This window comes from Gossypium hirsutum, chromosome A05 (genome assembly GCF_007990345.1).
Source record: "Gossypium hirsutum isolate 1008001.06 chromosome A05, Gossypium_hirsutum_v2.1, whole genome shotgun sequence".
Taxonomy (NCBI): Eukaryota; Viridiplantae; Streptophyta; class Magnoliopsida; order Malvales; family Malvaceae; genus Gossypium; species Gossypium hirsutum.
The window spans coordinates 78,940,839-78,964,078 of NC_053428.1; the positions used below are offsets into that span (position 1 = coordinate 78,940,839).

At 33.1% G+C, this 23,240-nt stretch overlaps 1 non-coding gene across 1 annotated transcript; it reads right to left on the reverse strand.

Annotated features, from left to right (window-relative positions):
• Positions 1-13,534: 13,534 nt before the first annotated feature.
• Positions 13,535-13,641, reverse strand: LOC121230111 (small nucleolar RNA R71). The gene has a single exon (XR_005928063.1). It is a non-coding gene; the product is annotated as a small nucleolar RNA R71 (small nucleolar RNA).
• Positions 13,642-23,240: the final 9,599 nt, after the last annotated feature.

The following is a 23,240-nucleotide window of genomic DNA, read 5'->3' on the forward strand; positions in this document are numbered from 1 at the left end:
ACTTTGTCATGAAGTCAGTGGTCAAATTTGTTCATGATAGACATGCCCAATTCAAGCCTCCCATTGTCTCTTTTCGATGTCCTTAATGCTTCTCAAAAAAGTTGAGTTGCATCCTTCGTTTATTCTTATTATTTAGCATTTGAACAACACATATATTGTCACATTCCACCACGCTATGCATTTGTACCATTTCTCTCATGTTGGTCTTAAGCCATCCCATAACGCTCATACTTTAGCTTAGCTCATAAAGCAAACACTCATGCTTATGCTATATCCATATTGGCAATTGCCAACAAAGTCTCAAGTTTGACCTTCAAAATATACTCTCCTCGAGTACAATTTGACAACATTGTTAGTGTTGATTTTAATCCAAACCCCAAAAAGTACCTACCTGATGTAAAGCCCAGGGCCTAAGAAAACCCCAAATTTCCAAGTTTAGCAAATGACAAGAGATAATGTTTTTGATGTAAAAATAAGAAATTAATTTATCTTACACCACCTCTAATCAACTTATGACTAACAACAATAATAATCAGATAACTGGTTTCCACACCCCTAAATAACTTTTACCTAAAAATATGAATAACAAGAAAATAAACAAGACAAATTTCTCAACCTTGAAAAGAAATACCCATGGCCAAAATTTAAACTCAAATATTCATTCTTTACAATGCCTGGCCAAGTCAAGTATTTATAGGCCTTCAATATGCTAAAGTCCAAAATAAATATAAACTCCTAAAAGCTAATTTAAAAAAAAATCGATTTTGCAAGTACTATATAACCGAATCTCTGTATACATATTTCATCTCCTAAATTTGGACTAAATTATCATAACCAACCATAATTAAAAAGTTTTATTTACTATGTATTTATAATAATTAAATATAAATCACATTTAAATAATAAAAATCCTAAACTAAGACAAATATCTAGAGTCTTATTTGAACTCCTATCACTGCCATCCAACATATTTCATGATTCCCATTAGTTTCAAATTAGTATTCAGACAAGATAACTTCATATTTCATGCCTACCCCCGACATTGTATAGTAACATCCTCAACACAATAATTCTCATTTCTAAACATAACAAATTTTCTTTGCTCCCAAAGTTTCCCTGTCAAATTATAGCGAAAATAGTTTCTCATCCCACTTCATCAAAGAAAAAACATAGCTCATTATGCATTTTTTTAACAACCAAGTATTAAGGGAGAGAGAAAAAAATTCGATAACATTCATGATTGGGATTAGTCTTGTCCAAGTTGCACAGACTATTTAAATTCAGAGAATATTTAAAATGGTTTTGTTTTGGCATTCGCATATTTCACAATTTACATCACTCATCATCCCTCTACGAAATCTTTCATAACTACTCAATAATTTACCTTTCAAAGCAATCCACAATAATTGTCATATTCTTTTAGGAGCCTTATATCTCTAAACCATGTCCCATTTCTTTTCTTTCATATCCAACTATTTTCTGACAAATAAGTATAAGCTTCAAAAGTTGAAAATAATGTCTTTCTTCGACCACCTTTATGCATAACCATCCTAGCCCTATATTAGAGTTTGGTGGATGAATAACTACAATTTGTATATGAGTAATGTTATTCATCTTGTTTGCAAATTTAAACTAGCACAAATTACTGCCATTTTCCACTATATCCCTACAAGTATCTCTTTTTTGTACGTGGGATTATTACAATGATCCTTAAGAGGACTCAACTCTAGAATCCATTATACATTGCTTGGATAGCCTTGGTCCTAACAACTACGTACATAAAATAATTAAGTATTCTCATAAACACTTATCTTGCCACAGTGACTTACTTACCATTGAAGTAGTTTAGCAACCCATTGTTGAAGTCTGTCTTGCACTTTACTAATAATGAATTGATATGTCGCATTAATCACCTTTCGGGAAAAAAGAGGGACTCCTAAATAAGTCACAAGACTCACCACCCTTTAAGACCCCCAATATGTTGTTAATAGAATTGGCTACATCATCTGTCGTGTTCAAGGATAAATAAATTTGTGCCTTCTGAGCATTGACACTAAGGTCTATGAAAAACCCTCAATTGTTTCAAAATACTATGTACTATTTCTACTTGCTTAAGATATCTTTAAAGAAAAGGACAAGGTTAATAACAAAAAATAAGTGAGACATTAGAAGTTTATTTCGAGCAAAAAAGAAAAGTTTCCATCTATTACACTTAACAGCTTCATTGACACTCTCTCATAGTCTTTCAATTCCAACAAAAAATACGTAAGTACATAACGGGTCTTATTGCCTAATACCTCACATTGACTTGAATTCTTCAGTTAAAGTTCCATATTACAAATTTTATATGAATTCTAATAAGATGCAATGCATTATAACCTTGTTGGTATTTTAACAAAAATATGAAACACAGAAAATGTGAAAGAAAGATATATTGGAAGCACATTATATAATCTATTATATTATTCAGATTATATAGGCAAAAAAAAAGAAAAAAGAAAAAAAAACCTGTTAAACTTACCTGAAATCATGCCACAAACATTTAACTAACTTCTAAAATCATGTCACAAACACTTAACTTACTCCTAAAATCATGTCACAAACACTTAACTTACTCCTAAAATCATGTGAAAAAAATCCCTAAAGACTTGGTCTACAAACATATTACTAAGCAAGTCTAAGTCACATTTTCAACACTTCTTATTGCCTTAGTAATTGCAAAAGCCTAATTTATTGTTTAAAACTTTAAATCTAACTTTTGAAAAAGCCTTGGTTAACATATCTGCTATTTGATCTTCAGTCTTGCAAAAAAGATACTTGATTTCACCAATCCTCTATTCTTCCAAATGATATGCATCAATCCTATTGTATCGAGCCCTAAAAGTTTGTTTAAAACTATATGAGGCCTTGTTTAGCATGAAAACTTTCTCCTCTTGTCCCTTAACATGGAATGCCTCGAGCTACTTTTCTCTCATTGCTTCAATCCGTTTGTCATCCTTCTCAGCTTCTTTAAACTCAATAGACTCAAATACATCAACATTGCACCTTTCATCAATTTTAGATAAAGATCTTGTGTCACGAACTGGAACATCATCTATGTTGTCATCAAAGTACTAAGGAGTTTGTAGCAATTGCTTCGTTGTTGGTTTCTCCTTCGATTTAGAGCAAAACTTTTTTATTTTATTTTTACTTTGAATACATCTCTTCCTTTTGAGTCTTTGATCAAAAACCATTTATCTTCAAATATGACCTTGAAATCTTTTTCAATCAATTGCCCAACACTAAAAGGATTTTGGTCAATGTTAGGCACATATAGAGCATATGTTATGTGTTTCAAACCTGTTAAACTTTCAATAATCATTGTTCATTTTCCCTTAACTAGAATAAACTCACCATTTCCAACTTTTATTTTGGAAATGATAGTTTTATCAAGTTCTTTAAAAATTCTTGCATCATTGGTCATGTGATTTGTGCAATCACTATCGATTAACCAGGAATCACTAGAGAAACATGTAGCTGCAAAAAGGAACTCATCTTTTTGTTACTCAATAGATGCATTTGCCTCTTCATGTTGTTGAGACTTACAGATCCGCTCTATGAGCCCAATACTGCAGCATTTCTGTATTTAATATCAGGCATCCACCAACGCTTCTTTGGCAAGTGATTTGTCTTCTTACAGTGTGGACATGGAGGATATGTCTCACTGTTGTTATTGTTGTTGGTCTTATCTTTAATTTCTTGTTTTTGCCTCCCAAACTTTTAATTTTTGCCCGAAAAGCACCCTTTACTAATGCTTCTTGTCTCATCTTTCTCTTTTGTTCTGGAGCCTGCAATGCATTAGCTAATTCTACCAAGGACATACTTGACAAATCTTTATATTCTTCTAATGAAAAAATTTTAGACTCATATTTTTCAGGCAAAGTGACAATAACTTTTTGCATTATTCGATCATTAAAAAAATCCTTACCCAACAATTTGACATTGTTTATTATTCCCTCCAACTTGTCAGAATAGTCTTTAATGGTTTATGTCTCCTTCATTTTCAGCATTTCAAACTCTATGATCAAATTGAGCACCTACATATTTTTTTTCATTGCCTTGGTATTCTTTCTTAAGGTAGTCCCAAATTTCTTTTGCTGACCCTAAATTCATGATTCTTGTAAATATTTTTCTTGAAACGATAGAGAAAAGACATGTTTTAGCTTTGGATTTCCTTATCTTATTCTCTTTGTGAGTCTTTAGTTAATTCATTATTGGATTTACTGGCAATGATGGAACACAACTAGCAGACCTAAGCTCTCAGCTGACATTATAAGAGCTCATAGAGTTAAGTTCGCAGCTCCAACACAACTAGTAGACCTACACTCTTAGCTGATCTCATAAAGGTTTTCTGGTTTAAGATTGTAACCTCTAAAGCAGTTAGTAGACCTACACTCCTAGCTGACATTATAAGAGCTCGTAGAGCTAACTCGCAGCTCTACTACAACTAGCGGACCTACGCTCCCAGCTGACATTATAAAAGCTCATAGAGTTAAGCTTGCAGCTCCAACACAGCTAGTGGACCTACGCTCCCAGCTGATGACATAAAGGGTTACCGATTTAGGATCGTAACCTCCAAAGCAGCCAGCGGACCTACACTCCTAGCTGATATTATAAAAGCTCACAGAGTTAAACTCGCAACTTTAACACAGCTAATGAAACTATGGTCTTGAGTAATACTTAAGGCTTAATTGGTTTAAGATCATAGCTTAATTTCCTTTGAATTTGCTGATTAAAATTCACAACTCAAAATGTTTAAGAACATTTGAGTCAAAGTTGATAATAAGTCATCTAAAACAGAGACATTGAATCACACTAAGTCAATTAAAGGTTTTTGAGAATATATTTGAAAATTTGTTTAAGTTCAAATATTTAGTTTAAGCAAATTTTTTATGCAAAAAGATGAGATAAGTTTACAAAAGGTTATGATGTCATAACAATAATAAGCAAATTTGAAAATTTTCAAAGTTTAATTTTTCATTTAAAAATGAGAAAATTAATATAAAGTTACAAATAATTAAAGCGTATTATTAACCCATTCATGGTCACTGGGATCTTATCTCGTCATTCTCTTCCAACAACTTCGTTGTTGTTATTACCATCAGCAGGAGAAATATTGGCCTCAGTGGGGTCCTCTTGGCTTCATTATTGTCAACAGGAGCAGTGTTGGTTTCATCTGGGTTTTCATCCAAGTAAAAGTCTTTTGAGTTCCTCCATTTGGATGCAAACTCATCTAGGTAGCTCCTGAAGGGAAGCAAACAAAGAAACTCAGCTGGTTCATATTTACATCACAGAGGGCATCGAGGTCACTCTTATAAGCATCAAAAGGGTCACCCACAACTTGGGTGTGCAGAAGTGTGTTCGACTTGAGCACCTGAGCAAGGTTACTCAAGTTCTCTAGAGTCTCTCTTTTGAATTTTTCTAAGGCCTCTATATGTTTTTGCTTTGACCTCGCCATAGCATCTTTATGTTCTTCAACAATTATATTCATAGTAGCCTTGTGCTCTTTAGCCGTTTCTTCATATTATCATCCAAGACCTCTTTCTTTTCTTTTCAACTGCAACCTATTGAAAAAACTCATCGATTTTGACCTCAACAGCCCGGTGACTAGTGAGCTCTAGATTTTGCTTATAAAACTCCTCATTGTCCTTCCTCATATTAAGGTATAGCTCACGAGTTCTCTCTAACTCCCTTTTAGTTTTCTCAAGCTCGCTCTAACTGGCCTCAGCTCTATCAACATTTTCACTAAAACCTAAGCTAACCATAGTATCCTCAACTAGTAGAACTTGAAAGGATGAGGTAAGCTTCGACAGTAGAGGCTTTTTTACACCACTTGATGACTTAGCGATACATATATGCCTTTTTGCAATATCTGGTAAAGAAGCCTTCCACTTCTCCACCACTTTGCTGAGATTACAGGGGTATCTTGCGTGCTCAGATGTTCAGTCCACAGGAATAGTTCACCATCCTTTCCAGATAAGGTTTCCTCAATAGAGGTAAAAAAGAAGGAATACAAGGAGCAGAAGGAGGAAAGTTACCATGAGCAGCAATCAGAGAACTTGCATAAAATATTGATGGTGAGCTTGCTAAAGGAGAAGTAAGAGTAGCGATTATCATAGCAGAAGGCCCAACATGATCTGCTCTCTTTTTACAATAATACTCTAGTCTACCACTATCCGCCTCCTCTTCACTACTAATAGCCACATTCATGGCCCCACATCAGTTCTGTGCTTCTTGCACATATCCCTCAGAGAAGTTTGCAGGTCTATAACTTTGTAAATTTCACAAGACAGACTAGTAGTTTACTCTAAGTCGCTTCTAGAATCGCGAGCTATGCCTGCACTACCAATAATTTCAAGGTTAGCGGGAGCAGTTATCAAATTAATATGTACACCGCTTTCTTCATGTGATGAGACCATTGAGATCCAAAGGCGAAGTCTCATTTTGCAGAAACTGTAAAAGAAGTTCCTGGGTTCATCTTTATATCCTATCAATATGAGACCCAGGTCATCTTTGGCCTCATAGGGTCATGTTTGTCTTTCAGATTGCACACCAACTGCCTCAGCCACTTCCCTGCTATCACCCCACCTCCACCCATTGGGGCTAAAGTCCTCTAAACAATACTGAAACAAATTTCTCGCAGTTATAAAACCCTCTAGAACCAGGGAACTACCAGTGCAGAGCCTTTCAAGTTGGGCTGAACCATTCTCTGTCGTAATGCTCCACTTAAACAAGCACATGTCCCTACTTGATATAGACCACTCGGTTGGAAAACCAAACCCGTCAGTGAACCTACATTTCACCTTAATGTATTTCCCCTGATTCAATCAAAGATTAGAACACTAGTTGGCGACAATGGTCTCGACCTTTTCGCCATGAGTGAAAAAGTAGAAGCCCATGAATTCCTTCGGTTATAGGCCTTCAATAGATATAAACGTTGAAAAATCGTAATCAGTGGCACTTTGTGCGTCGACAACAAACGATGAAATAAGCCATCGTGATCCATCAAAAAAATCCAAAAAGTTTACTAGGAGTGATCATGTACTCTTTGAGAAGATGACAGAAGAATGGCTTCAGAGGAAAATGAAATCCAGCCTCTAGAACATGGAGGGGGAGTAAGAAACTACTATCACTAGTGTTACTCAGCCTATATAGCCCTTTAGGAATGGAGAAGTTATAAGCGAAGTTGGCCAAAGTTCAAGTCATCTCTTTTTTTATGGTGCAGACGTAAAAATTGGCTTTTACGAAGACTCTGGATGCACTCTTTATCAGTGGATAGCTGGGAATTATCCGACAATCAATTCCTCTTATTCTTGAGATAGTTTTAATAAAAAAAAAAGAGAAGAAAGCTAAAAGCTAAGACGAAGAAGTAAACAAGATTTACCTTGAAGGAAAGCCTCAATCAAGTTTGGTTGTAGAAAGTGTTAAGTTTGTGAGTTTTAAGGCTTCTAAAAATAGCCCTTTTAAATAGTTTCTCTCTCTCGTATTTTGATGGTTCAAATAATCGAGGAACACCAACGATCAGATGCAGATAGACGTGATCCACTCATACACGTGGTGAAATTAACGTCATGCTTCAGTGGTCGCAGCGTATTCAACAAGTTGTATAAATGCGAAGTGATGGCTCTAAGAAGCACCACTTGATAACTCTTCTTAAACCCAATAGGGGGACTAGATTGTTACGTATTTATGATCACCAATCCAAAACCCAGGTATAGTCCGGATCACCTACCCACGACCCGATGGGGCCCTACGAGTTGGATGCATGCAGGCCTCGTAGCGAGGATTCGCTAGAAGGGCTCGCAAGGGTAGTTCACGTGCGGGGCTGCGAAGCATAGTGAGCAAACTAGAGCAGTACATGTGTCCAGCATGCATAGAGCCTACCAAGAACGTTAATTCCATAAACAGTAACCTTGTGTATAAATATTTGATTGTCCCATTCAATGAGACACGACGAAAAGACACTCAACAACTTGTATGGCCCAACATACTATAATTGTTACAATAGAATTTTTTTTAATAATTTAAATTGATTTTAATTATTAAAAATATTTTTATTTAATTTTAATTATAAAATATATTAATATTAATATAAAATTAATATTTTTTATTTGTGGTAGGTATGGTCTAGTGAAATAGAATTTAGACAAGGACAAAAAGGAAATTTAAGATTATCATAAAATCTTTGTAAATTAGAAATTATAGTTTTAATTATTCATCTCACTCTTATCTTTCCTTTCCTAATTCATTTGATAAATACATAGTTGATAATCTCAGTTTTCTTTTTCATATCTCAGCTTTGTTGGTGAATTGATGGTTTCTTGGTTCAAGAACCAACCACCTAACCTACATATTTTCCCTTTAAAAAAATCAAAACAAGACAATAAATGCAACATAATAAAACTAAATGAATGTGTAAAATGTAAATGTAATTGTAATATGAAAAAACACGAAGATGAAAAGATATAAATGACGAGATTGCTTTACAAAATGAAAAAATGTGGGGCTCTTGGCTTTTTACAAATTTTCATAATAAATGAATAAATGTTTGGGGATAAAGAGTAGGGTCATTGGAATGTGATGTGTAGGTTTTTATATTAAAACTTTATGTCGAAAGTAGAAAGTTAGCGGGGGATTTTATGACATGTTGCACCTTTTAGATTTGGGGTGGCAACACTAACTTCTTTTTAGTTATCAAATTTGGAGACAAATTGACAATCACCTATGTCAGCTTATGAGTCATATAAGATGTGACCTTCCAATTTTTAACAACAAACTTTGAATATTTTTTTTCCTTATTGACTTGTAAAAAATATTTTATTTTTTATTTATTTTTATTATTTTTAATCTTTAAATTTATATTTTTTATCAAATCACTTAAAAAATAGATAAAAAATTTAACAAATGTTTGTTAATTTTGTTGTCACATGCATGTCATATTAACAATTAATTTTTTAAAATTTTAAAAAAATTCAAAAAAAATTAGATTAAAAGTTAATTTATTCTCATTTGGGTTTTATATTATATACCTAATATGAGTCTAACGTAAACAAGACTTGAGTTAGTAAGTTTTAAAAGAAAAGTTGGGTTGCAACCCAACCCAACCTAACTCAATCCCTAATCATAATTACATATATTCTAAATTTAAGAAAATAAATTTTGAATTTAGTTTTCTAGATAAATAATAATTATTTTTAAACCCACACTATGCATGGGATACTCATTTCAATAAAAGAATTTATATTTGACATGAACAAATTTAACATATCTTTCATTTTTTTTATATTAGATAATCTTGTTAGCAAAGTGGTCCTTAAATTATTTCCTGATTTTTATATTGATACTTAAAGGTTATTATTATTATTATTTAAAGTGATATATAAATTATCAATTTAGCCCTAGTTAACTAGAAAAAGGAACCATTCAATAAAAACATGATATGTGACACATTTTTATTGAAGGTTGTATACTTTATGAGGTAAAATGGGATAAAATAAAATTTAAATATTATTTCTGGACAAAAAAAAGTTTTTAGCACCAATTTAGAAATTGAAGTATAGGTTATGGGTTAATTTGCTAGTGAAACCTTTTAGATAATACCTATAACACCATATTCTCTACAAAACGTGTATTTTAAATATTAAATATTAATTACTGAGATGCAAATTTATTTGTAATATATATTTGAAAATCTCACTTTTTTTTTAGAATGTCTACATTTAATTAATTTATCATTATGTACATATATGATAAAAATTGTAATAGTTATACCAAACTACAAACTTTTTACTTTATACGTGTTAAAAAATATTCTTTGTTGCTCAAATATCAAAAGTTTTATATAGTAATAAAGCCAAAAAAAGGGGAAACAAGTTGATGCAGAATTATGAAAACTTTGGGTTTGAGCTGATTAAGTTCAGATCTGTATTAAGCTAAGTCAGAATTGAATAACAAAAGCAAGGAAGAGAAGGATGGATCTTACGATTAATTGAGTTTTTTATAACTTGATTAGCCCACTCCAAATCTGTTTATCATCACAAGTTAGCCTTGAATTAAAAACAAAAGAGGGCAAAACAAGATGGATTGGGCTTGATGGAGGATTTAGCCAAGATGAAAAGAGGGGATCGCCGAATAGAATTTAAGCTGCAGCTGAAATGTTTGAATTACAAGATATAATATATATATATATATATATATAGACACACACACATAAGATAAATAAAGAAAAGTCAGATTCATAAGCAATAGATAAGTAACAAAGAAATTTGGGAACAAAATTGAAAGATGAGTGGAAAGTTGGTGATGAGGTCTTCCACCTTGGTTGAAGTTATTTAGGACTCTTGGAATTTTTTTATTTGAAGCTACCCTCTCGGTATATTGAATGTGCGTATTCTCCCCATTTTTGGTAAGTTATCATTCACTTGTGCTTATTACAACCCTAAAATACTTGTCTTATTATTACGAAGTTTTCAAGAACTTGTTACAACCCAAATATTGGAGATGGTTGATTAAGGAAGTTAACGGGGTGCAAACAACCATTGTTAAGAAGGCAATTCACATTGAGAATGGTGCGGAGAGTTATTGTTTAAAGAGAAATATGGGTAATCGGGTAGACTTTGGGCAAACTAAGGTGGCGAGTGTCAATCCAGGGTGTAATTAGACTTGACTTAAAAGGACTAGTTTGGGGAGCTACTAGATATGATGCTAAATGTGATGAATTGATGAGTGCCCAATATCTTCATTGGATCGTATGGTCCCAAGAAGATGGTGCTTGGTCAAGGGCGTTGATAACCTATAAAAGTAACATATTTTAATCTCATTCTTAATGCGATTTTGGATGATTAATTATGCAAATTAGTGAATTTGATGCTCTTAATCCTTTAAATTCATATTTCTATACTTAGGAGAGCATTTGGTATGGAAATGAGAGAAAAACGAGCCAAAACCAAACAAAAATAGCTATTTTCAGGATCCACACGGTCTGGACAAGCTCACACGAGCTGGCCACATGCCCATATGCCAGGTCGTGTCGATTTCACACCCTACTTCCCAAATATGCAGAAAAACCTAATTTTTAGGGTTTCTGAGTATTCTAAAATCTATAAATACTCATTAGAAGAAGACATAAGGGAACAATAAAAAAAGATCGAAGAAAACACTCAAAAACACTGATTGTTATGTCTCGTGATAAGTTTTAAATTTATAATTGAACATTCTTGAAAACTAACTATTATCACGACAAAGGCAAGCGCACCTTATCGAACAGTAGTATAGCTTATGGCAAGACTGGGATGTCGAACCCAAAGGAACTAAAAGTACTAGTATTAACTTTCTTTTTATTATCTAGCCTAAAAATAAAGGGGTTTGTTTTATCTAAACTAATTACTAAACTAAGAATGCACAGAAAGTAAATTGGGGAAATAACTTTTGGGAAAACTAAATGATTTGGACAATACCCAAGGAAAAATCCACCTAGACTTCACTTGTTATTTGACTCTGAATCAGATGATTTATTCACTTGACTTGATCCGTAGAAATCCCTAAGTTATATTATTATCTCTCTCGAGACTAACAACGTCTAACCCTAGGTTGATTAATTGAAATCTCTTTCCAATTAAAACCCCTAGTGTTGCATTAACTCGATCTATGGATTCCTTTATTAGGTTTCACCCTAATCCGGTAAAATTATGTCACCCTATGTCTAGGTGTGCAATCAACTCCGCTTAATTATGCTAGATCTACTCTTAGACAGAGACTTTTGCTCATCTGAATAAGCACATCAATACTTGAATCAATATCCTGGAATACTAAAGCAAGAATCAAGAACTCATAATTAAGAACAAGTCAAATATTTATCATATAATTAAGAAAATAATAACAAAATCCATTTTAGGTTTCATTCCCCTTATGTATTTAGGGGATTTAGTTCATAAGTGTAAAAAAAACATCTTAGAAGAATAATGATAACAAAACATAAAGAAAACCCAAAAATTCCTGAAGGAAATTGAAGGGAGATCTTCAGTCTTGAAGGATAATCCAGCTTCTAAGATGGATCAATCAGCTTTCTTCGAGTAATTCCTTGCCTCCTACTCCATGTCCCACTTCTGGGTACCTCCTGAGGTGTTTATATAGGCTTTAGAATGCTTCAAAGCCCTCAAGAGTGGCCTTTTCCGAATAGGACTAGACTTGGGCTCAACAGGGACACGCCCGTGTACAAGTGCTTCAACCCGAGATTGAGTCTGTTGAATAGACATGGCCGTGTGGTCTACTTGTGTGAGGAAGTCCAGGTCACGATAGAGTGTGCTAACACTACACGGGCATGTGGTATACCAGTGTAGGGAAGTCCAAGCCGTGTTGATTTCCCACGTTGGCCCATTTTCTCCGTTTTCGGCCCGTTTCTCGCTCTTTTTACTCTCCTATGCTCACCTAAGTTTGTAACATGAAATTAAAGGATTGGGAGCATCGAATTCACCAAATCTAAGGATAATTCATCCAAAAATATCATCCAAAAATATGCTAAGCATGGGATAAAAATATGTATAAATTATGTTTTATCAGACACCATCGACATCAACTCAGAAGAAGATCTCCATTAAGATTAAAGATCTCCTTTAAACTTCTTTCGAAGTTTTCTTGAATTTCTTTATATCTTGTGGTTTTTTTGAATTTGAGATGTTTTCATTTAGGATTATGAACTAATACTATTGTTCGATAGGTGTGCTTGCCTTTGTAGTATTTATAGTTAGTTTAGTGACCATTAAGTTTTTGGCACCACTGCCAAGGACTAAAATATTAGGAATACTTTATTTTTATTAATAATTTAACCATTTTTATTTCTATTATATTTTTGTTTTTATTTTAATTTTTGCATTCTAATTTTTCTATTCTTTTATTTGTTTCTGGCAGGTTCTTTCAGTTAATTATTAGAAGAAACCCGTCGAGGCCATTGTTATTTAATAGTGAAATTGAAAGTACTACTCGCAGAAACCGTAGAGAAGTAAGGCAAAGTTAGCAAAATATAGTAGATGAACAAAAAGACATTATTATTATTGAGGAGATGGGTGATAATCAGAATAATTAGCTACCTCCTGCAGATGCTGCAAATCCTACAAATCCAGATCCTATTCCTTGTACTATGTACGATTATGCCGAACCCACTCTAATTGGAGCTGAATCGAGTATTATGAGACCCACCATTACTACAAATAATTTTGAATTGAAGTCAAGCACTATTCAGATTATTCAATAGTTTGTTCAATTCGATAGTTTGCAAGACAAAGATCCAAATACTCATTTGGCCAATTTCTTGGAAATTTGCGATACTTTCAAGATTAATGACGTCACTGATGACGCCATTCACTTACGGTTATTCCCTTTCTCGTTGAGGAACAAAACTAAACAGTGGTTGAGCTCTTTACCTCAAGATTCCATTACCATATGGGTTCAAATGACTGAGAAGTTCCTACTAAAGTACTTCCCATTGGCTAAGATAGCTAAGTTGAGGAATTATATCACCTCCTTCATGCAGATCGATTTAGAACCTCTATATGATGCATGGGAGAGGTATAAGGACTTATTGAGACAGTGCCATCACCACGGGTTACCTTCATAGTTACAAGTTCAAACCTTCTACAATGGTTTCAACAAGGCAATTAATTAATGCAGTGGCCAATGGAACTCTGAATAATAAAACACTCGAAGCGCCTTATGAATTTATAGAAGATATGACACTGAATAATTATCAGTGGCAAATCATCAGGATGAAGCCAATGAAAGCAGCCAGTGTTTTCAACTTAGATGCAATCACCACGTTATCAAATCAGGTAGAACTTCTGAATAATAAAATTGATGATTTATATGTTTCTACGCAGGTACATCCAGTGATGCATTGCGATACAAATGGAGAAGGAATGAATAATCCAAAATTTATACCCTTCACTTCTAGCACAGAGAATGAACAAATCAATTATATGGGTAATAATTTTAGGCCTCAAAATAACTCTTATAGCAAAAATTATAATACAGGTTGGAGGAATCATCCAATTTCTTTTGGGGTGGTCAAGGAAATCAAAGAGCACAACCCCCTTCAACCTTCCAACAACCACTTTACCAACAAAATAAGAATCATAACCTTAAGGAGATGTTGACGAAGTTTATCTCAGTGTCAGAAAAGTGTTTTCAAAACACTAAGGCAACACTAAAGAATCAGCAAATGTCTATTCAAGGACTTGAGAATCAAATAAGTCAACTTGCTAAGTTAATCTTAGAAAGACCACAAGATAGTTTGCCTAGCAATATCAAAACTAACCCAAGGGAGTAGCTTCATGCAATAACTGTGTGAGATGAAGAATGGTTAGTTGAATCTGAACAAGAATCGATGCAAGAAATTATGGTAAATAACGATAAGGTTGAGGTACGCCAGAAATAGCAAAAACCGGTTGTTAAGGAATATAAACCTCAAGTGTTATATCCTAATGCGACAAAAAGAGACCACACGAACAAACAATTTGATAATTTTCTTAAACTCAAGATATTACATATTAACTTACCGTTTATTGAAACTCGTTCGCAGATGCCCAATTATGTCAAATTTTTAAAGGAGCTTTAGGCAAAAAAAAAAGAAGTTAAATGATTCGTCGACTGTGGAACTAAATGCAGTTTGCTTGACCATATTGCAAAATAAACTACCCAACAAACTGAAAGATCCAAGGAGTTTTACTATTCCTTGTTTAATTGGTAGTTTGAATATTGATAATGCTTTGGCTAATTTAGGGGGTAGTATTAATGTCATGCCCTATAAATTGTTTAAACAACTAGGTCTTGGGAAACCCAAAGAAACTAGGATGAGTATTCAATTAGTGGATAGAACCATTTGATATCCTAGGGGTGTTATTGAGAATGTGCTTGATAAAATGGATAAATTCATATTCCCTATTGACTTTGTTGTTTTAGACATGGATGAGGACAGTGAGGTACCTTTAATTTTAGGATGAACTTTTTTAGCCACTACTAGAACCATAATTGATGTTGGTATGAGTGAGTTAGTACTTCGTGTAGGTGACGAATCGATTACTCTTCAAGCTCGTGATTCTGTTAGAACATCTAGTGATCAAGATAATTTCAAACGAGAGATCAAAAAGCCACGTTTCAATCAATGCAATAGAAACAAAATGACTTATGAAGAACAAATGTTACAAATCGATGAACTAGATGAATGGCGAACACATGTTAAGGAGAAACCGAGATAGCATGATGAAGAGCCAAAGCGACGCCATGATGAGCACGTGATGAGAACAAACCAATTTATGGTTGGAGACAAAGTACAGTTGGAAAAAATGGATCCACGAATCTCACTTTCGGAGCTCGAGTCAAATGGATCAACCCTATGCACGATATTGAATGTTTTTCCCTACGGTACAGTCGAGGTAACTCATTCTGAATTTGGTACATTTAAGGTAAGTAGTGCTTGACTTAAAACTTATTTTGATAATAGAATTGATAGCGAGAAAGAGGAGTCTCGGCCCCATGAACCACAGTGATCGTGCAAATACAAGGTAAATCGAGCTTAGACTTTAAATAAGCACTTCTCAAGAGGCAACCCGAATGTTTAACTTTTGCATATTCTTTTAATTCCATTGCATGCTAATTTAAAATATAAAAAAAAGTGTTTTTTTAACCTACGTGACCTGGACACACAGACTTGTGAAGCAGTTGGCCTGGACATATGGGTGTGTCCCAGGCCATGTGCTTAAAAGAGCATTCGACAGGGAGTTACACGGTCTGGAAACATGGCCGTGACACACGGGCGTGTCCTTAGCCGTGTGCCCGTGTGTATCCTGGGACTTAATTTTTCAAAAATTTGAAGGTTACACGGCCTAAAATGATCAAAATAGCCTGGAGACACGGTTGTGTGGCACACACGGGCGTGTCCTTAACCGTGTGAGTCTTGGAGCTAATTTTTTTCAAGTTTAATTTAAAAAAAAGTTCCATGGGCAAGAGATACGGTCGTGTGTGAGACATAGCTGGGCCACACAGACATGTGGGATCTTACACGGGCATGAGAGAAGTAAAGGAAATCACACACGGCCCGGACACACAAGCGTGTTAGAGGCCGTATGAAGATTGGGCTTAATTTTTAATTGCACACAGGCTAAAAACACCTTACATGGCCGTGTGCCCCAAACCCTAAAATTTATTCGTCAAATTGTCTTTTTCTTTTTCCCCAAACAAGCACCCCTTTCCCTCCTAACACTCACCTCCTCTCCTTTCTCCCCATAGTCAACCAACCTTGCCCCTTCCCACGCGCGACCCCCCGTCGTAACTCCGACCACCGTCTTTCGTCGGTCTTCCCATTTTATCCTTTTCTTAGTTTTATTTTATTTTATTTTATTATTTGTTATATTATTTATTTTTATTTTACTAATCTATTTTCTTTATTTATTTATTATTATTGTTTTTATTATTCTTATACTTAGATTTTAAATTTATTTTAATATTTCTGCTATTTCTATTATTTTTAATATTGTTTTTTTACTATTATGCTTACAATTACCTTTAATTTTATTGGTACCATTGAGTTTATTTCTTTTCTTTTTCATTTTATTTTTATTTTTGTTTTTGTTTTTAGTTGCTTTTTTTTAATTTCCTTAGACTTATTTTATTTACTATCTTTTGAACTATGTTTTTATTTTTATTGTTATGGTTTTTTTCTAATTGAGGTGTAACCTCTTAATCTTTTTCATTATTTGTGTTTATTTTCTTCTTAATTTGCACAGAATCATGCACTTCACTTTCAATTGCCTACAATTCCACTCTTCACCATTTTGGCTATTTCATGTAATATTCAAGGCAGTTTCAATTTTCTCCCTCTCTTATGATATTCTGCATACATTGTGATTATATTTGTTTGTACTTTGAGGACAATGTACATCTTAAGTGTGGGAAGGTTATTTATATGACTATTAGAAAATCCCTAAATTATTCTTATGCTTAAGTAATTTTCTCATACTTCCATTAGAAAGAATTTTTGTCAATTTGAGATTTTTTTGTTGATGTGTTTTGGATTAATTTGTAGATATTTGTGCATTGGTTGATTTAAACTTTAAGACATAAAAGAATCAAGCATGAAAAGTTTATTTTTAGAATTAAAATTTCAGGTTGTTCCCTGAATTAAGATATTATCTTAAAGCTTTAAATTTGCAAGTTTGACATAAAAAACCATGATTTTTTGTGAGATTTTGAGCCTTTAAAGCATACATTTTTCTTGCTTATTTTATTATTGGTTATGAGTGTGTCAACCTGATTTGTTAATCTAGAACTTACTTCGATTATGCATGTCGAGACCACACATTTGATTTGATTTATTGAGAAGACAAAGGCACCTAGGTTTTAACCCACTTATCCCATAAGAAGCCTACCTTCACAATTAACCCTTAGTGAACGCCGTCGAGCTTAACACACCATTTCTTGATTTACCAATTTATGTTAATCCATAACTCAGTTTTTGTTCGTTGAAACTTTTTCATGTTTTACTGACTATCTTTTTTGTCGAGATTTGATTTGGTTAGTTGCTTAACTATACTTTTCTGTTTGATTTGTTGAACTATTTCTAATTTTTCTAGATAAAAAAAGAAAAATAAAAAGAAAATAAAAAAATATATGTCTTGATTATTATTTAGTTCTAAGTTGATTGAGCTTGAACAGTTAAATTCATATTTTGAGAAGAAGCTCGTTTTTATTCTTGAATAGTTCTCGATTAATGTAATTGTTTTTAATTTAGCACTTGTTTTTTTTCTAGTTTTGTAATTTATCAATTTGATCTCGATTATAACTAACTTTTTTGGCCTTTCTCCACACCCTTAACCTAAGCCTCTTAAAGACTTTTTGATTTGTGTATCATATAATTTTATAGTGGTGGAGATTTAGTTTTCATGCAAGCCTATGATAATAACTTTTCTTATTTGACTATTGAGTGCTTATTCTTGAACTTTAAACACCTTGAGTGATTTGAGTGAATCTTTAGTGAGGATGTTGATTCTTGTCAATTTTGAATTAAAGGTAATTACTTAGATAAGGGGAAATACCTATGCTTTCGTGCTTTAAAAATTTTCGACTTGGATTGTTTGAATCTTTAGTGCTCTTTTAGTTGAATTGTCAATGTATGATTATTTGCGAATTATTTTGAAACATTGTTAATGAGAATTATAAGTTGAGAAAGATTCATTTTAATGAGAGTTGAGGATTTTGCTTGAGGATAAGCAAACACTTAAGTGTGGGGATATTTAATAAACTATAAAAGTAACATATTTTAATCTCATTCCTAATGCATTTTTGGATGATTAATTATGCAAATTAGTGAATTTGATGCTCCTAATCCTTTAAATTAATGTTTCTATACTTAAGAGAGCATTTGAGAGCGAAAGAAGAGAAAAACGAGCAAAAATCAGACAAAAACAGTTGTTTTCAGGATCCACATGAGTTGGGCATTTCCACACGGGCTGAACACACGCCCGTGTGAGCCACCCAGGCTGCCCACACGCCTATGTGCCAGGGCATGTCGATTTCACACCCTACTTTCCAAATACGCAGAAAAACCCAATTTTTAGGGTTTCTGAGCATTCTAAAGTCTATAAATACCCATTAGAAGAATACATAAGGGAACAATAAAAAAAGATCGAAGAAAACACTTGAAGGCACAATTGGAATCAACTCGAAAGCGGATCTCCATTAAGATTTAAGATCTCCTTTAAACTTCTTTCGAAGCTTTCTTAAATTTCTTTATGTTCTGAATTTGAGATGTTTTCATTCAAGATTATCAACTAATCCCCTAGATTCCTAGGGGAGATGAAACCTATGATAAATCCTATTATTTAATTTCTGTTTTACGCGATAAATACTTGATTCTTGTTCTCAATTATGTGTGCCTATTTCTTGTTTTAATATTTTCGGGATATTAATTCATGTTTAATGTGCTTAATTTAGTGAAGCAAAAGGCCTTGTTTAAGAGTAGATCTAGCATAATTGAGTGGAGTTTCATGCAATCCTAGAAATAGGACGACATAAATCTACTGGATTAGAGTCAAATCTAATAGGGGAATCCATAAATCGAGTTAACGCGACGATAGGGGTTTTAATTAAAAAGAGATTTCAATTAATTAACCTAGAGTCAGTTTTTCTTACTCTCAAAAGATATATTAACATAATTTAGAAATTTCTATGGATCAAGACACAAGTGAATAAATCGTTTAATTCAGATTTATAATAAAATGTGAAGTCTAGGTGGATTTTTTACTGGGTATTGTCTATCTCATTGGTTAATATTCGATTATTTCCTCGATTCATTCTCTGTTGCGTTCTTAGATAAATTAGTTTAGTAATTTTAGATTAAAACACAATCGCTCCAATTTGTTAGCTAAATAATAAGAAGACAGTAATTACTACTAAGTTTAGTCCTCGTGGATACGATATTCTCTACTCACCACAGTTATCCTATTGTTCGATAGGTGCAATTGCCTTTGTCGTATTTATAGTTAATTTAGTGACCATCAGGTGTAAAACAGGTTTTAAATGAAAATGGAAGGTTACACGTTTTGTGAGGTTGATGCATCCTGGGTTGTATCATCATGATCCAATCCAACTTGTCTAAACTAGATCTTATGAGTTTGGCCTTTATACTAGTGTCCCTTTCATACCTTACCTGGGGATACATATGAAGGTATAACAATTCCCCCTATAGGTGAAAAGTAAGCTATAAAGTGACATTGCCTGAGGTGTTGTGTGTTTTGGCTGTAGGGGTGTGTTTGTTTGTTGAAATGATATCAGTTGGAAGTGTTAACATTGCCTCCTCGATTGTTGCAGCTGTTGTGTTATTTTGAACAAGTGGTAGCTCATGATAAGTGCATTTGGGAAGGTATCGTTTCTTCCAATCATCTTTTCTTCTTGCTGTTTCGATTCATTTTCTCGCCCAATCTTCTAAATAAAGTGCTTTTTACACTAGATAGAACATTCTTACTTGCATGTTTCTTCTATTGTCCTTTTTTTTTTTCATTTCAAACAGATGATGACTTTTTGATCTGAGAAGTTGTGGTCAAAGGTAAAGAGTTAGAATGCAGTAGAATGAAGAAGGATATGGTTGTCATGTTGTGAATGTGGCATCTTTAGTTAATCCATTATAGGTATGAGTGATAGAGGGCAACAAAATGCATTCAAGTTGTTTGACTTAAGAAAGAAAGCTTCGAATCTGTCTTGAAAAGAAAAAAACCGAACAAAATTAGAAAATCAACGAAACAAAAAGAAGATAACTAAAATAAGACATTTAAGATCAAAGAATAAATATTCAAAACAATAAATAAATAAATAAATAAACGATAGAAAAAAGTGGAAGTTCGGTCAAATAAATTGATGGATATGATGAATAGACGGATAAGTATCCAATTGAATCTTTGAGATATAAACCCCAACAAATGCAATTAATGAATCTAATAAACCCTTCAAGAAATAATCATTGGAAAATTGAAGGATGATGGCAAATTGAAGGATGAAGAACGAATTCCCGCGACTTCTTGAAGAAAATCGACAAGAAACTTGCTTTTAAAAATCACAAGAAAGCAATCTTGCACAAAAAAAAAATAGGTCTTAGAGTTCAAAATTTTATTAATAAAAAACAATTGAGTATCGAATGAACAATGAGGAGACCTTTAATTAAATTCAAATAAAAATCTCAAGTACAATGAAAATCTATTTAATCTGAATAAGAAAGTTTAGTTCTAACAAGAAGTAATTTTAATAAAACTAAATTTTCTTGTTGACTAAGAAACATAAAACTGTTAAACAATTTTAAATACTTAAAAGTATCCTAAAATTCAAAATAATAAAACCTAATATATACAATATTGAGCTCATATATAATAAACATTAACCCTAAAAATCAAACTCAATATGATTTAAACTTGAATTAAAGTCCAAAACTCATAATTTTCCGTAATAATCCCATCCAAAATTTCTGCTTGCACAATCTTCATTAAAACAGTCATAACTTGACTCACAAACTCAAAATCAAGTAACTCAAAGTGAGTTTTGAAGCTAAGATATATATCTTCAAACACTACACAAACATATCAACCCAGAAATGTCTGGATCCGATCTAAAAAATCATCTGAATTCGACTAATTTTTCCAACTTGAAAATTGGCAGCTTCGATGAATGAAATTTAATAAATTTCACCCCATTTATGCATGTATGAATGAGTAAACCATTCCGTTGGATGCCTGTAACTCGAAATTATATAGGATTTCTCTAGTAATTTTTACTACCTTTTTACTTAAAAATAATATTAATCTTGAGTATTTGTTAATTAACTAAGAAAATTTTGCTTAAATGTTAATAATGGACATGAATTTATAAAGTATGCGAATTTGTGCTTTTTTATATGATTTTGTACATAAAATTAAAGTATTTCATATTATTTATTAATATGTTCAATTTACTTATACGGTGAGACTATAGAGTTGAATTTATTATAATGTTGCAAGGACATGAGCTATTATTCTCTTGTGTTGGACGTCAAGATCAAGCTTAATGGGTCATCAAGATGCCACCTTGACCCAATAAAAAGAATTATACATGTTGGTCAAGTCTACAACCTAGTTGGGTCATTAACCATCCAATTCAAGATAAGAGAGGCCCAATTTGACAACCACAATTAGGCAAACAAGAAATTAATTTTGAGACAATTATTTGAAGGTCCTTACACTTGGAAGAACATTGGAAATCGACATACAAGATTTGCTTGAGAAACCATCCACCCTTTGCATGATCCAAGCATGATTTCATGCTTGAATCAAGCAACCAAACCACCTTCTCTTCCACATATCATGGCTGACCATAGGAGGGAGAAATCCAAGGGATTGCTGCTGTTATTTTTAGTAAACTCTCCCACCTACTTTAAGTATAAATACCACACCTATCTCACCTTTTCAATCATCCCTTACTTATCCCTACATTCCTCATTTTCACAACATTCTTCATTCCCTCTCTTGCTCTTTTCATCCACCACACCTATAATTCCATTTTCCTTTAGTTTTTAACCAGCAAAAGCCTTGAAGAGATCATGTCTTGGTCGGCCATCTTGAGTAGCCATTAGTAAAAATGCAATAGGAGGAGTGGAAGAAAACACCTTCAATTAGAGTTCGCAAGACTGTCGACTTAAAATAGAGCTTATTCTTCCCTTTTTGTTTTAAATTAATTATGTTTGCAATGTGTTTTGTGATCTCGACATCAACAATGGTAGCTTTTAAATTTGTTTAGCTAGGAATTGCATTAATTTAATGAGATTTGTTTGATTCATGTTTAAAGTGTTTATGCCTCAGTCGATCATGTTTTCAATTAAATTCAAGTATGTATTTCATTCATACGTGCTTGGATGCATTAGAATTAGCTGAGCGATCCTAACTAGACGACGACTAGTGGACGCAATAATTGAAAAGTGCATGCTTAATTTAGACCCTAACCCGACTAAATTGAAGATTCATAATAACTTTAACGAGCTCTATTATCTTGTATAGTTTATAAGTTTATGTGATTAAACTATTTCAAACCTGAACAGTCCCCGTTACTTCACATAAATACTAAGAAACCTTTAGTTTATTATAATCAGTAAAATGTATGTTTCATTAAGTAAAAGATTCTGAAAGGACTTAATTTGGTTTCCAAACTCATGAAAGATCAAGTTGCCATGGAATGTTTTCCGAACATTATTAAGTATGATGAAAATGAATCAAGTTGATTAATGTAGTTATCCTAGCCTATTCATGTTATTAATTTAACTAGATGCAAAATTGATCCATAATGCAATTTTAATCTAAGTATGCAAATTATCTAAATGTATGACTGAATTGAGCTACAAAAGTTGGAACTTGGTATGCCTATTTTTAGCACTGAAATCAAATAAGCTTTGTTTCAAATGAAACCAATTAAGGTTCGAGGGCCAGATGGCAATCCAGTTATTTTCTTCTAGTCAATTGGGAACTATTCAGGTCAACTATTGTTAAAGTAGTTAAAGATTTTCTTGAAAAAGGTAAGATGGTCAAAGACTTAAATAGAACTTTTATCATTTTAATTCCAAAAAAAGAACATGCGGAGAAAGAAAATGAGCTAAGACCTATCAGCATATGTTCAACAATTTATAAGCTTTTGGTGAAAGT